Source organism: Bufo bufo, chromosome 5 (assembly GCF_905171765.1).
Source record: "Bufo bufo chromosome 5, aBufBuf1.1, whole genome shotgun sequence".
NCBI lineage: Eukaryota > Metazoa > Chordata > Amphibia > Anura > Bufonidae > Bufo > Bufo bufo.
The window spans coordinates 1,521,954-1,539,818 of record NC_053393.1 but is presented as its reverse complement, the minus strand read 5'-3'; positions in this window follow the sequence as shown (position 1 = coordinate 1,539,818).

Sequence of the window (17,865 nt, the reverse complement as noted above, 5' to 3'; positions counted from 1 at the left end):
GGATTTCCACTTTCTGATCCTGTGATACAGGATATACCTTAAACGTGGCTAGCATTTTATCACGGAATTCCCTGAGTGAATGGGGTTCTCCAGGGTGCCCCAAATAGTATGGCATAGTGAGAGGCATAATGCAGGTGGCTGCCGCTGGTGGATCGCTGCGGTCCAAGAGGGTGCTATCATCATTGTCAGACATGGCCCTTGATGCCCAGTACTGGATTAGAGGGGTTAGTACTGGCTACAATGCAGTTTAGATGCAGGTTGCTATGGCTGATGTTGTGGAAGTTTTATTAGGATGAGTTTCTAATGTATTGTGTATTGTCATCATGTCTCTCAGTGTCAGGGTAAACCATTGGAGTGGATATCTTCCCGTGTATGTCCTGTCACAGCTGCCGGGCGCAGAGGTCTCCGTCGGCGAAGAAAAGGAACGGGTACGCTGACGCCACTTATGCAGTGGGTCAGGATATGGGTAGATAATAGTCTGTATTTGTTTGTGACGCCAATTGCAGCGTGCGCAGGGTACGACCCCAGGGCCCTCCCAAGGTGTTATAACGCACGTCCCAGGTTAGGAATGCCAGAGTGGTGTAATGGCCTATAATGTCTCTATAGGTGGTGATAATTGTGTCACGGTGTCTCCTACCTGGGTACGGCTGGACTCCTGGATCCTGGCTCACTTGCAATAAATTTGAGTGTAGTGATAGTAGGAGTAATAGAGGAATTTTGCAGCAGAAATTATGTCCAGACCTTTAGATGAAGTTCAAACTTTTCTTTACTGAAGATAACTTGTATCCACACAGTATACAGCTTTGGTCCTTGGTCCCAGCAGGTTTTGGCAACCATTGGCAGGAATAAATGCTTCTGCTTTGTAGGGTCTGACTAGCTGAGGAGGAATGGCTTCTCCTAGGTCTCTGGACTTGACTCACAGATATATTCTCAGGGGATGCTTTCTTCCTGGAACTGGAGGTTGTCTGTAACTTTCTGCTTCTTCTCATCCAGTTGAGCTGCAGAACTCAGACTGGGAATTTGATCAAGTCTCAGAAGGAGACTTGGTCCTTGCTGTCTTCCCTATACAGGGGGACTCCTGAAGGCTATCACACAGCCTTCCCCAACAGGGGTGACTGGCACACTGACCTAACTTCCTTCTCCTCCCATGCTGAAGGATGTGGGAAGAGTCCACACCTCCACAGGGGGGAGCTAAGCTGGAATGAACCATTCCAGTCTAGATACACTAAACTGTAACTAGTTCCTTACCAACACATTGCTGCCACCTGCTGGTGAACATGGAAATTACAACAATAATTGTGTTTAACATAGACTTACATGCACCGTTATGGTGACATGAGCAAAATCCTATCTGATGACAATGTAAAGGCTCTTAGCAGATAGTAGCGGGGTAGAGGCGTGTCGGTGGGGTGTTACATTTACTCAGTGACAGAAGCTTCACAGGTCAGTGGGAGGGTCACATGACGGCTAGATGAGTGAGATAGCCTTAATAATGGCGACTCTTCTCCGGAAGTCACTGCGAGTTCTCCACAGCTGCCTCCCATTAGCAGGTAAGTGACAGACCACTGGGACCAGAATATCTTGAAACAACCAGGCTGTATGGGTGTTTGTGTGACAGAGTGGCCGGATGGGGGTAGTAGTACTCAGCATTGTGACACTCCCTGGGCCAGCATGCAGCGATGGGAAGGGCGCACTTGTTCTTCTCTTCATTCTGCTTCTGGGGTTCTCCTGCCGGATGATGGTTGTAGTAGCAGTGCAGGAGGCAATGATGAGGCAGTAGTGCAGCAGATCAGGACAGTACTTCTCATGCCTGGACCAGCAGAGGACACAGCTGCACGGGTCGCTACAAGGTGTCTCTTTGAAATAGTCTTCCTTAGGCCTCATGCACGCGGACCGCAAAATACGGATTTGCAAAAAATACGGATGACGTCCGTGTGCATTCCGTATTTTGTGGAACGGAACAGCTGGCCCCTGATAGAACAGTCCTATCCCTGTCCGTAATGCGGACAATAATAGGACATGTTCTATTTTTTGGCGGAATGGAAATACGGACATACGAAAACGGAATGCACACGGAGTACCTTCCGTTTTTTTTGCGGTCCCATTGAAATGAATAGTTCCATATATGGTACACAAAAAAACGGAACGGACACGGAAAGAAAATACGTTTGTGCGCATGAGCCCTTACGCTGCTTCACTGGTTGACTCTGACATAAGCATCCAGACAACACAGTGCAACCAAATGGCGGTCCCCTCACGGCACCTTTTTTAACCCCTTCAGCACACAGCCATTTTTCACCTCCCTGACTGAGCCTAATCTGACAGGTGTCACTTTTTGTGGTAAAAACTTTGGAACACTTTTTCTTATCTAAGCGATTCCGAGGTTGTTTTCTTGTGACACGTTGTACTTTATGTTAAAGATATATTTGAGTCAACGTTTTACCTTTACTTATAAAAAGAAATACAAAATTTACACAAAATGTTGATAAATTCACTATTTTCTCAATTTGAATTTCCCTGCTTTTAAGACAGTTAGGTCCCATTCACACGGGCGAGATTTCCGCGCGGGTGCAATGTGTGAGGTGAACGCATCGCACCCGCACTGAATCCGGACCCGTTCATTTCTATGGGGCTGTGCACATGAGCGGTGATTTTCACGCATCACTTATGCGTTGCGTGAAAATCCCAGCATGCTCTATATTGTGCGTTTTTCACGCAGCGCAGGCCCCATAGAAGTGAATGGGGCTGCGTGAAAATCGCAAGCATCCGCAAGCAAGTGCAGATGCGGTGCGATTTTCACGCACGGTTGCTAGGAGATGATCGGGATGGGGACCTGATCATTATTATTTTCCCTTATAGCATGGTTATAAGGGGAAATAATAGCACTCTTAATACAGAAGTAAAACAGCGCTGGAGGGGTTAAAAAATAATAAAAAAATTATTTAACTCACTTTAATTCACTTGTTCGCGCAGCCGGCATCTCTTCTGTCTTCTTCTTTGCTGTGCAGGAGGAAAAGGACCTGTGGTGACGTCACTGCGCTCATCACATGGTCTGTCACATGATCCATCACCATGGTAACTGTAACCGCTAAGCTTGTGCACCACTATATAGCTGTAACCGCTAAGCTTGTGCACCACTATATAACTGTAACCGCTAAGCTTGTGCACCACTATATAACTGTAACTGCTAAGCTTGTGCACCACTATATAACTGTAACCGCTAAGCTTGTCCACCACTATATAACTGTAACCGCTAAGCTTGTGCACCACTATATAACTGTAACCGCTAAGCTTGTGCACCACTATATAACTGTAACCGCTAAGCTTGTGCACCACTATATAACTGTAACCGCTAAGCTTGTGCACCATATATAACTGTAACCGCTAAGCTTGTGCACCATATATAACTGTAACCGCTAAGCTTGTGCACCATATATAACTGTAACCGCTAAGCTTGTGCACCACTATATAACTGTAACCGCTAAGCTTGTGCACCACTATATAACTGTAACCGCTAAGCTTGTGCACCACTATATAACTGTAACCGCTAAGCTTGTGCACCACTATATAACTGTAACCACTAAGCTTGTGCACCACTATATAACTGTAACCGCTAAGCTTGTGCACCACTATATAACTGTAACCACTAAGCTTGTGCACCACTATATAACTGTAACCGCTAAGCTTGTGCACCACTATATAACTGTAACCATTAAGCTTGTGCACCACTATATAACTGTAACCCCTAAGCTTGTGCACCACTATATAACTGTAACCGCTAAGCTTGTGCACCACTATATAACTGTAACCACTAAGCTTGTGCACCACTATATAACTGTAACCACTAAGCTTGTGCACCACTATATAACTGTAACCATTAAGCTTGTGCACCACTATATAACTGTAACCATTAAGCTTGTGCACCACTATATAACTGTAACCGCTAAGCTTGTGCACTATATATAACTGTAACCCCTAAGCTTGTGCACCACTATATAACTGTAACCGCTAAGCTTGTGCACCACTATATAACTGTAACCGCTAAGCTTGTGCACCATATATAACTGTAACCGCTAAGCTGGTCCACCACTATATAACTGTAACCGCTAAGCTTGTGCACCACTATATAACTGTAACCACTAAGCTTGTGCACCATATAAAACTGTAACCGCTAAGCTTGTGCACCACTATATAACTGTAACCATTAAGCTTGTGCACCATATATAACTGTAACCGCTAAGCTTGTGCACCACTATATAACTGTAACCGCTAAGCTTGTGCACCACTATATAACTGTAACCGCTAAGCTTGTGCACCATATAAAACTGTAACCGCTAAGCTTGTGCACCACTATATAACTGTAACCGCTAAGCTGGTCCACCACTATATAACTGTAACCGCTAAGCTTGTGCACCACTATATAACTGTAACCACTAAGCTTGTGCACCACTATATAACTGTAACCATTAAGCTTGTGCACCACTATATAACTGTAACCATTAAGCTTGTGCACCACTATATAACTGTAACCGCTAAGCTTGTGCACTATATATAACTGTAACCCCTAAGCTTGTGCACCACTATATAACTTTAACCCCTAAGCTTGTGCACCACTATATAACTGTAACCACTAAGCTTGTGCACCACTATATAACTGTAACCGCTAAGCTTGTGCACCACTATATAACTGTAACCGCTAAGCTTGTGCACCATATATAACTGTAACCGCTAAGCTGGTCCACCACTATATAACTGTAACCGCTAAGCTTGTGCACCACTATATAACTGTAACCACTAAGCTTGTGCACCATATAAAACTGTAACCGCTAAGCTTGTGCACCACTATATAACTGTAACCATTAAGCTTGTGCACCATATATAACTGTAACCGCTAAGCTTGTGCACCACTATATAACTGTAACCGCTAAGCTTGTGCACCACTATATAACTGTAACCGCTAAGCTTGTGCACCACTATATAACTGTAACCGCTAAGCTTGTGCACCATATATAACTGTAACCGCTAAGCTTGTGCACCACTATATAACTGTAACCGCTAAGCTGGTCCACCACTATATAACTGTAACCGCTAAGCTTGTGCACCACTATATAACTGTAACCGCTAAACTTGTGCACCATATATAACTGTAACCGCTAAGCTTGTGCACCACTATATAACTGTAACCGCTAAGCTTGTGCACCATATATAACTGTAACCGCTAAGCTTGTGCACCACTATATAGCTGTAACCGCTAAGCTTGTGCACCACTATATAACTGTAACCGCTAAGCTTGTGCACCACTATATAACTGTAACCACTAAGCTTGTGCACCACTATATAACTGTAACCGCTAAGCTTGTGCACCACTATATAACTGTAACCACTAAGCTTGTGCACCACTATATAACTGTAACCACTAAGCTTCTGCACCACTATATAACTGTAACCATTAAGCTTGTGCACCACTATATAACTGTAACCGCTAAGCTTGTGCACCATATATAACTGTAACCCCTAAGCTTGTGCACCACTATATAACTGTAACCACTAAGCTTGTGCACCACTATATAACTGTAACCGCTAAGCTTGTGCACCACTATATAACTGTAACCGCTAAGCTTGTGCACCATATATAACTGTAACCGCTAAGCTGGTCCACCACTATATAACTGTAACCGCTAAGCTTGTGCACCACTATATAACTGTAACCACTAAGCTTGTGCACCATATATAACTGTAACCGCTAAGCATGTGCACCACTATATAACTGTAACCATTAAGCTTGTGCACCATATATAACTGTAACCGCTAAGCTTGTGCACCACTATATAACTGTAACCGCTAAGCTTGTGCACCACTATATAACTGTAACCGCTAAGCTTGTGCACCACTATATAACTGTAACCGCTAAGCTTGTGCACCATATATAACTGTAACCGCTAAGCTTGTGCACCACTATATAACTGTAACCGCTAAGCTGGTCCACCACTATATAACTGTAACCGCTAAGCTTGTGCACCACTATATAACTGTAACCGCTAAGCTTGTGCACCATATATAACTGTAACCGCTAAGCTTGTGCACCACTATATAACTGTAACCGCTAAGCTTGTGCACCATATATAACTGTAACCGCTAAGCTTGTGCACCACTATATAACTGTAACCGCTAAGCTTGTGCACCACTTTATAACTGTAACCGCTAAGCTTGTGCACCACTATATAGCTGTAACCGCTAAGCTTGTGCACCATATATAACTGTAACCGCTAAGCTTGTGCACCACTATATAACTGTAACCGCTAAGCTTGTGCACCACTATATAACTGTAACCACTAAGCTTGTGCACCACTATATAACTGTAACCGCTAAGCTTGTGCACCACTATATAACTGTAACCGCTAAGCTTGTGCACCACTATATAACTGTAACCGCTAAGCTGGTCCACCACTATATAACTGTAACCGCTAAGCTTGTGCACCACTATATAACTGTAACCGCTAAGCTTGTGCACCATATATAACTGTAACCGCTAAGCTTGTGCACCACTATATAACTGTAACCGCTAAGCTTGTGCACCATATATAACTGTAACCGCTAAGCTTGTGCACCACTATATAACTGTAACCGCTAAGCTTGTGCACCACTATATAACTGTAACCGCTAAGCTTGTGCACCACTATATAACTGTAACCGCTAAGCTTGTGCACCACTATATAACTGTAACCGCTAAGCTTGTGCACCACTATATAACTGTAACCATTAAGCTTGTGCACCACTATATAACTGTAACCGCTAAGCTGGTCCACCACTATATAACTGTAACCGCTAAGCTTGTGCACCACTATATAACTGTAACCGCTAAGCTTGTGCACCATATATAACTGTAACCGCTAAGCTTGTGCACCACTATATAACTGTAACCGCTAAGCTGGTCCACCACTATATAACTGTAACCGCTAAGCTTGTGCACCACTATATAACTGTAACCATTAAGCTTGTGCACCACTATATAACTGTAACCGCTAAGCTTGTGCACCACTATATAACTGTAACCGCTAAGCTTGTGCACCATATATAACTGTAACCGCTAAGCTTGTGCACCACTATATAACTGTAACCGCTAAGCTTGTGCACCACTATATAACTGTAACCGCTAAGCTTGTGCACCACTATATAACTGTAACCGCTAAGCTGGTCCACCACTATATAACTGTAACCGCTAAGTTTGTGCACCACTATATAACTGTAACCGCTAAGCTTGTGCACCACTATATAACTGTAACCGCTAAGCTTGTGTACCACTATATAACTGTAACCATTAAGCTTGTGCACCACTATATAACTGTAACCGCTAAGCTTGTGTACTGTTGCATTGATGGCCCGTGCCTGGCACTGCCCAGCAACCCTGAGCAGGCATCATGTCACTTACCCAGTATCTTCTGTGTTTGCGGTCCAGGCTCGCTTGCCCTCCTCTGCTGACCAGAAGATGGACTCAACCACCGATATCCCCTGTGTTCTTTTCTACTGCAGGCCATGGGCTGCGTTCTTGCCTAGACCTTCCAGCTCAGCCCCTCCATGCCATGTCCCCCAGTGCCATCAGCCCCTCCATGCCATGTCCCCCAGTGCCATCAGCCCCTCCATGCCATGTCCCCCAGTGCCATCAGCCCCTTCATGCCATCATGTCCCCCAGTGCCATCAGCCCCTCCATGCCATGTCCCCAGTGCCATTAGCCCCTCCATGCCATGTCCCCCAGTGCCATCAGCCCCTCCATGCCAACATGTCTCCAAGTGCCATCAGCCTCTCCATGCCAACATGTCCCCAAGTGCCATCAGCCCCTCCATGCCATGTCCCCCAGTGCCATCAGCCTCTGCATGCCATCATGTCCCCCAGTGTCATCAGCCCCTGCATGCCATCATGTCCCCCAGTGCCATCAGCCCCTCCATGCCATGTCCCCCAGTGCCATCAGCCCCTCCATGCCATGTCCCCCAGTGCCATCAGCCCCTCCATGCCATGTCCCCCAGTGCCATCAGCCCCTTCATGCCATCATGTCCCCCAGTGCCATCAGCCCCTCCATGCCATGTCCCCAGTGCCATTAGCCCCTCCATGCCATGTCCCCCAGTGCCATCAGCCCCTCCATGCCAACATGTCTCCAAGTGCCATCAGCCCCTCCATGCCAACATGTCCCCAAGTGCCATCAGCCCCTCCATGCCATGTCCCCCAGTGCCATCAGCCTCTGCATGCCATCATGTCCCCCAGTGTCATCAGCCCCTGCATGCCATCATGTCCCCCAGTGCCATCAGCCCCTCCATGCCATGTCCCCCAGTGCCATCAGCCCCTGCATGCCATCATGTCCCCCAGTGCCATCAGCCCCTCCATGCCATGTCCCCCAGTGCCATCAGCCCCTCCATGCCATGTCCCCCAGTGCCATCACCCCCTCCATGCCATGTCCCCCAGTGCCATCAGCCCCTCCATGCCATCATGTCCCCCAGTGCCATCAGCCCCTCCATGCCAACATGTCTCCAAGTGCCATCAGCCTCTCCATGCCAACATGTCCCCAAGTGCCATCAGCCCCTCCATGCCATGTCCCCCAGTGCCATCAGCCCCTCCATGCCATCATGTCCCCCAGTGCCATCAGCCCCTCCATGCCATCATGTCCCCCAGTGCCATCAGCCCTTCCCTGCCATCATGTCCCCCAGTGCCATCAGCCCCTCCATGCCATCATGTCCCCCAGTGCCATCAGCCCCTGCATGCCATCATGTCCCCCAGTGCCATCAGCCCCTCCATGCCATCATGTCCCCCAGTGCCATCAGCCCTTCCCTGCCATCATGTCCCCAGTGCCATCTGCCCCTCCATGCCATCATGTCCCCCAGTGCCATCAGCCCCTCCATGCCATCATGTCCCCCAGTGCCATCAGCCCCTCCATGCCATCATGTCCCCCAGTGCCATCAGCCCTTCCCTGCCATCATGTCCCTAGTGCCATCTGCCCCTCCATGCCATCATGTCCCCCAGTGCCATCAGCCCCTCCATGCCATCATGTCCCCCAGTGCCATCAGCCCTTCCCTGCCATCATGTCCCCCAGTGCCATCAGCCCTTCCCTGCCATCATGTCCCCAGTGCCATCTGCCCCTCCATGCCATCATGTCCCCCAGTGCCATCAGCCCCTCCATGCCATCATGTCCCCCAGTGCCATCAGCCCCTCCATGCCATCATGTCCCCCAGTGCCATCAGCCCTTCCCTGCCATCATGTCCCCAGTGCCATCTGCCCCTCCATGCCATCATGTCCCCCAGTGCCATCAGCCCCTCCATGCCATCATGTCCCCCAGTGCCATCAGCCCTTCCCTGCCATCATGTCCCCCAGTGCCATCAGCCCTTCCCTGCCATCATGTCCCCAGTGCCATCTGCCCCTCCATGCCATCATGTCCCCCAGTGCCATCAGCCCCTCCATGCCATCATGTCCCCCAGTGCCATCAGCCCCTCCATGCCATCATGTCCCCCAGTGCCATCAGCCCTTCCCTGCCATCATGTCCCCAGTGCCATCTGCCCCTCCATGCCATCATGTCCCCCAGTGCCATCAGCCCCTCCATGCCATCATGTCCCCCAGTGCCATCAGCCCCTCCATGCCATCATGTCCCCCAGTGCCATCAGCCCTTCCCTGCCATCATGTCCCCAGTGCCATCTGCCCCTCCATGCCATCATGTCCCCCAGTGCCATCAGCCCCTCCATGCCATCATGTCCCCCAGTGCCATCAGCCCCTCCCTGCCATCATGTCCCCCAGTGCCATCAGCCCTTCCCTGCCATCATGTCCCCAGTGCCATCTGCCCCTCCATGCCATCATGTCCCCCAGTGCCATCAGCCCCTCCATGCCATCATGTCCCCCAGTGCCATCAGCCCCTCCATGCCATCATGTCCCCCAGTGCCATCAGCCCTTCCCTGCCATCATGTCCCCTAGTGCCATCTGCCCCTCCATGCCATCATGTCCCCCAGTGCCATCAGCTCCTCCATGCCATCATGTCCCCTAGTGCCATCTAACCACCTGCTGCCTGACTTTAGCCTGTTTACCATATTGACCTTTGCTGCCTATCCTGACCTCAGACTAGTTTCACCGAGCCGTACGTACTTTGTCCACCCTGATCCAGCCTGTTTCCTGACTACAGGTATTGCCTAACCCCTCAGTGCTTTGCATCCAGTGTCTCTGGCCCCTGTGGTTCAGCTGCCAACTACACCAAGACTCTTTCAAGAGGTAGGTGACTTTGCTGCAGTGAAGACCAGATCCCTTTATAGGCGTTAAATGTGAATACCAGGGGACCGGCAAAATGATGCCCTTAGGTTTAGCCTAAAGTCAAACCAGTTGGTTGGCGCAGTGATTCTACTTCCACTGCCTGTATCATGTAACCACAAAGCTTGTGTGCCACTATAAGGGACTGCAACCACACAGCTATATGTGACTGTAAATGGTAAGCATGGCATTTCTGTGCGAAATAATGCAATTCTGTTTCTGCATCAAATGTCGGTGACAATTCAGCAGAAACTGGAAAAAAATAAAAAATATATATATGGTACAGGCCGAGTCTGGTGTTATATATATACGGTACGGGGTCAGTCTGGTGTTATATATATATATATGGTACGGGGTCAGTCTGGTGTTATATATATATATACGGTACGGGGTCAGTCTGGTGTTATATATATATATACACGGTACGGGGTCAGTCTGGTGTTATATATATATATATACGGTACGGGGTCAGTCTGGTGTTATATATATATATATACGGTACGGGGTCAGTCTGGTGTTATATATATATATACGGTACGGGGTCAGTCTGGTGTTATATATATATATATATACGGTACGGGGTCAGTCTGGTGTTATATATATATACACGGTACGGGGTCAGTCTGGTGTTATATATATATATACGGTACGGGGTCAGTCTGGTGTTATATATATATATATACGGTACGGGGTCAGTCTGGTGTTATATATATATATACAGTACGGGGTCAGTCTGGTGTTATATATATATATATACGGTACGGGGTCAGTCTGGTGTTATATATATATACACGGTACGGGGTCAGTCTGGTGTTATATATATATATACGGTACGGGGTCAGTCTGGTGTTATATATATATATACACGGTACGGGGTCAGTCTGGTGTTATATATATATATATACGGTACGGGGTCAGTCTGGTGTTATATATATATATATACGGTACGGGGTCAGTCTGGTGTTATATATATATATACGGTACGGGGTCAGTCTGGTGTTATATATATATATATATACGGTACGGGGTCAGTCTGGTGTTATATATATATACACGGTACGGGGTCAGTCTGGTGTTATATATATATATACGGTACGGGGTCAGTCTGGTGTTATATATATATATATACGGTACGGGGTCAGTCTGGTGTTATATATATATATACAGTACGGGGTCAGTCTGGTGTTATATATATATATATACGGTACGGGGTCAGTCTGGTGTTATATATATATACACGGTACGGGGTCAGTCTGGTGTTATATATATATACACGGTACGGGGTCAGTCTGGTGTTATATATATATATACGGTACGGGGTCAGTCTGGTGTTATATATATATATACGGTACGGGGTCAGTCTGGTGTTATATATATATACACGGTACGGGGTCAGTCTGGTGTTATATATATATATATACGGTACGGGGTCAGTCTGGTGTTATATATATATATATACGGTACGGGGTCAGTCTGGTGTTATATATATATATATATATGGTACGGGGTCAGTCTGGTGTTATATATATATATATATATGGTACGGGGTCAGTCTGGTGTTATATATATATATATACGGTACGGGGTCAGTCTGGTGTTATATATATATATACGGTACGGGGTCAGTCTGGTGTTATATATATATACACGGTACGGGGTCAGTCTGGTGTTATATATATATATACGGTACGGGGTCAGTCTGGTGTTATATATATGGTACGGGGTCAGTCTGGTGTTATATATATATATATACGGTACGGGGTCAGTCTGGTGTTATATATATATATACAGTACGGGGTCAGTCTGGTGTTATATATATGGTACCGAGTCAGTCTGGTGTTATATATATATATATACGGTACGGGGTCAGTCTGGTGTTATATATATATATACGGTACGGGGTCAGTCTGGTGTTATATATATATATATACGGTACGGGGTCAGTCTGGTGTTATATATATATACACGGTACGGGGTCAGTCTGGTGTTATATATATATATACGGTACGGGGTCAGTCTGGTGTTATATATATATATACGGTACGGGGTCAGTCTGGTGTTATATATATATATACGGTACGGGGTCAGTCTGGTGTTATATATATATATACGGTACGGGGTCAGTCTGGTGTTATATATATATACACGGTACGGGGTCAGTCTGGTGTTATATATATATACACGGTACGGGGTCAGTCTGGTGTTATATATATATATACGGTACGGGGTCAGTCTGGTGTTATATATATATACGGTACGGGGTCAGTCTGGTGTTATATATATATATATACGGTACGGGGTCAGTCTGGTGTTATATATATATATACGGTACGGGGTCAGTCTGGTGTTATATATATATACGGTACGGGGTCAGTCTGGTGTTATATATATATATATACGGTACGGGGTCAGTCTGGTGTTATATATATATATACGGTACGGGGTCAGTCTGGTGTTATATATATATATATACGGTACGGGGTCAGTCTGGTGTTATATATATATATACGGTACGGGGTCAGTCTGGTGTTATATATATATACACGGTACGGGGTCAGTCTGGTGTTATATATATATATACGGTACGGGGTCAGTCTGGTGTTATATATATATATATACGGTACGGGGTCAGTCTGGTGTTATATATATATATATACGGTACGGGGTCAGTCTGGTGTTATATATATATATACAGTACGGGGTCAGTCTGGTGTTATATATATATATATATGGTACGGGGTCAGTCTGGTGTTATATATATATATATACGGTACGGGGTCAGTCTGGTGTTATATATATATATACAGTACGGGGTCAGTCTGGTGTTATATATATATATACAGTACGGGGTCAGTCTGGTGTTATATATATATATACGGTACGGGGTCAGTCTGGTGTTATATATATATATACAGTACGGGGTCAGTCTGGTGTTATATATATATATATACGGTACGGGGTCAGTCTGGTGTTATATATATATATACAGTACGGGGTCAGTCTGGTGTTATATATATATATATACGGTACGGGGTCAGTCTGGTGTTATATATATATATACGGTACGGGGTCAGTCTGGTGTTATATATATATATACAGTACGGGGTCAGTCTGGTGTTATATATATATATATACGGTACGGGGTCAGTCTGGTGTTATATATATATATACGGTACGGGGTCAGTCTGGTGTTATATATATATATACAGTACGGGGTCAGTCTGGTGTTATATATATATATATACGGTACGGGGTCAGTCTGGTGTTATATATATATATACGGTACGGGGTCAGTCTGGTGTTATATATATATATATACGGTACGGGGTCAGTCTGGTGTTATATATATATATATACAGTACGGGGTCAGTCTGGTGTTATATATATATATACAGTACGGGGTCAGTCTGGTGTTATATATATATATATATACACGGTACGGGGTCAGTCTGGTGTTATATATATATATATATACGGTACGGGGTCAGTCTGGTGTTATATATATATATATACGGTACGGGGTCAGTCTGGTGTTATATATATATATATACGGTACGGGGTCAGTCTGGTGTTATATATATATATACAGTACGGGGTCAGTCTGGTGTTATATATATATATACGGTACGGGGTCAGTCTGGTGTTATATATATATATACGGTACGGGGTCAGTCTGGTGTTATATATATATATACGGTACGGGGTCAGTCTGGTGTTATATATATATATACACGGTACGGGGTCAGTCTGGTGTTATATATATATATATACGGTACGGGGTCAGTCTGGTGTTATATATATATACACGGTACGGGGTCAGTCTGGTGTTATATATATATACAGTACGGGGTCAGTCTGGTGTTATATATATATATATACGGTACGGGGTCAGTCTGGTGTTATATATATATATATACGGTACGGGGTCAGTCTGGTGTTATATATATATATATATACGGTACGGGGTCAGTCTGGTGTTATATATATATATACGGTACGGGGTCAGTCTGGTGTTATATATATATATACAGTACGGGGTCAGTCTGGTGTTATATATATATATATACGGTACGGGGTCAGTCTGGTGTTATATATATATATACAGTACGGGGTCAGTCTGGTGTTATATATATATATATACGGTACGGGGTCAGTCTGGTGTTATATATATATATACACGGTACGGGGTCAGTCTGGTGTTATATATATATATATACAGTACGGGGTCAGTCTGGTGTTATATATATATATACGGTACGGGGTCAGTCTGGTGTTATATATATATACGGTACGGGGTCAGTCTGGTGTTATATATATATATATATACAGTACGGGGTCAGTCTGGTGTTATATATATATACGGTACGGGGTCAGTCTGGTGTTATATATATATATATATATATGGTACGGGGTCAGTCTGGTGTTATATATATATATATACGGTACGGGGTCAGTCTGGTGTTATATATATATATATACGGTACGGGGTCAGTCTGGTGTTATATATATATATATATACAGTACGGGGTCAGTCTGGTGTTATATATATATACGGTACGGGGTCAGTCTGGTGTTATATATATATATATATATGGTACGGGGTCAGTCTGGTGTTATATATATATATATACGGTACGGGGTCAGTCTGGTGTTATATATATATATATACGGTACGGGGTCAGTCTGGTGTTATATATATATACACGGTACGGGGTCAGTCTGGTGTTATATATATATATATGGTACGGGGTCAGTCTGGTGTTATATATATATATATATACGGTACGGGGTCAGTCTGGTGTTATATATATATATATACAGTACGGGGTCAGTCTGGTGTTATATATATATATATACGGTACGGGGTCAGTCTGGTGTTATATATATATATACAGTACGGGGTCAGTCTGGTGTTATATATATATATACGGTACGGGGTCAGTCTGGTGTTATATATATATATACGGTACGGGGTCAGTCTGGTGTTATATATATATATACACGGTACGGGGTCAGTCTGGTGTTATATATATATATATACGGTACGGGGTCAGTCTGGTGTTATATATATATATACAGTACGGGGTCAGTCTGGTGTTATATATATATATATACGGTACGGGGTCAGTCTGGTGTTATATATATATATATACGGTACGGGGTCAGTCTGGTGTTATATATATATATATACGGTACGGGGTCAGTCTGGTGTTATATATATATACACGGTACGGGGTCAGTCTGGTGTTATATATATATATACAGTACGGGGTCAGTCTGGTGTTATATATATATATATATATGGTACGGGGTCAGTCTGGTGTTATATATATATATATATATGGTACGGGGTCAGTCTGGTGTTATATATATATATATACGGTACGGGGTCAGTCTGGTGTTATATATATATATATACGGTACGGGGTCAGTCTGGTGTTATATATATATATATACGGTACGGGGTCAGTCTGGTGTTATATATATATATATATACAGTACGGGGTCAGTCTGGTGTTATATATATATATACGGTACGGGGTCAGTCTGGTGTTATATATATATATATACGGTACGGGGTCAGTCTGGTGTTATATATATATATATACGGTACGGGGTCAGTCTGGTGTTATATATATATATATATGGTACGGGGTCAGTCTGGTGTTATATATATATATACGGTACGGGGTCAGTCTGGTGTTATATATATATATATACGGTACGGGGTCAGTCTGGTGTTATATATATATATATACGGTACGGGGTCAGTCTGGTGTTATATATATATACGGTACGGGGTCAGTCTGGTGTTATATATATATATATACGGTACGGGGTCAGTCTGGTGTTATATATATATATATACGGTACGGGGTCAGTCTGGTGTTATATATATATATATACGGTACGGGGTCAGTCTGGTGTTATATATATATATATACGGTACGGGGTCAGTCTGGTGTTATATATATATATATATGGTACCGAGTCAGTCTGGTGTTATATACACTCACCTAGAGAATTATTAGTGCCACCTGTTCTATTTCTCATTAATGCAATTATCTAGTCAACCAATCACATGGCAGTTGCTTCGATGCATTTTGGGTTGTGGTCCTGGTCATGACAATCTCCTGAACTCCAAACTGAATGTCAGAATGGGAAAGAAAGGGGATTTAAGCCATTTTGAGCGTGGCATGGTTGTTGGTGCCAGACGGGCCGGTCTGAGTATTTCACAATCTGCTCAGTTACTGGGATTTTCACGCACAACCATTTCTAGGGTTTACAAAGAATGGTGTGAAAAGGGAAAAACATCCAGTATGCGGCCGTCCTGTGGGCGAAAATGCCTTGTGGATGCTGGAGGTCAGAGGAGAATGGGCCGACTGATTCAAGCTGATAGAAGAGCAACGTTGGCTGAAATAACCACTCGTTACAACCGAGGTCTGCAGCAAAGCATTTGTGAAGCCACAACACGCACAACCTTGAGGTGGATGGGCTACAACAGCAGAAGACCCCACCGGGTACCACTCATCTCCACTACAAATAGGAAAAAGAGGCTACAATTTGCACGAGCTCACCAACATTGGACTGTTGAAGACTGGAAAAATGTTGCCTGGTCTGATGAGTCTCGGTTTCTGTTGAGACATTCAAATGGTAGAGTCCGAATTTGGGGTAAACAGAATGAGAACATGTCTCCATCCTCTGATGGCTACTTCCAGCAGGATAATGCACCATGTCACAAAGCTCCAATCATCTCACATTGGTTTCTTGAACATGACAATGAGTTCACTGGACTAAAATGGCCCCACAGTCACCGGAACTCAACCCAATAGAGCATCTTTGGGATGTGGTGGAACAGGAGCTTCGTGCCCTGGATGTGCATCCCTCAAATCTCCATCAACTGCAAGATGCCATCCTATCAATATGGGCCAACATTTCTAAAGAATGCTATCAGCACCTTGTGGAATCAATGCCACAGAGAATGAAGGCAGTTCTGAAGGCAAAAGGGGGCCCAACACCGTATTAGTATGGGGGCACTAATAATTCTTTAGGTGAGTGTGTATATATACAGTATACTGTCCTCTGTAGTGTGTGTATATATACAGTATACTGTCCTCTGTAGTATATATACAGTATACTGTCCTCTGTAGTATATATACAGTATACTGTCCTCTGTAGTATATATATACAGTATACTGTCCTCTGTAGTGTGTGTATATATACAGTATACTGTCCTCTGTAGTATATATATATAGTATACTGTCCTCTGTAGTATATATACAGTATACTGTCCTCTGTAGTATATATATATAGTATACTGTCCTCTTTAGTGTATATATAGTATACTGTCCTCTGTAGTATATATACAGTATACTGTCCTCTGTAGTATATATACAGTATACTGTCCTCTGTAGTATATATACAGTATACTGTCCTCTGTGGTATATATACAGTATACTGTCCTCTGTAGTGTATATACAGTATACTGTCCTCTGTAGTATATATACAGTATACTGTCCTCTGTAGTATATATATACAGTATACTGTCCTCTGTAGTATATATATACAGTATACTGTCCTCTGTAGTAT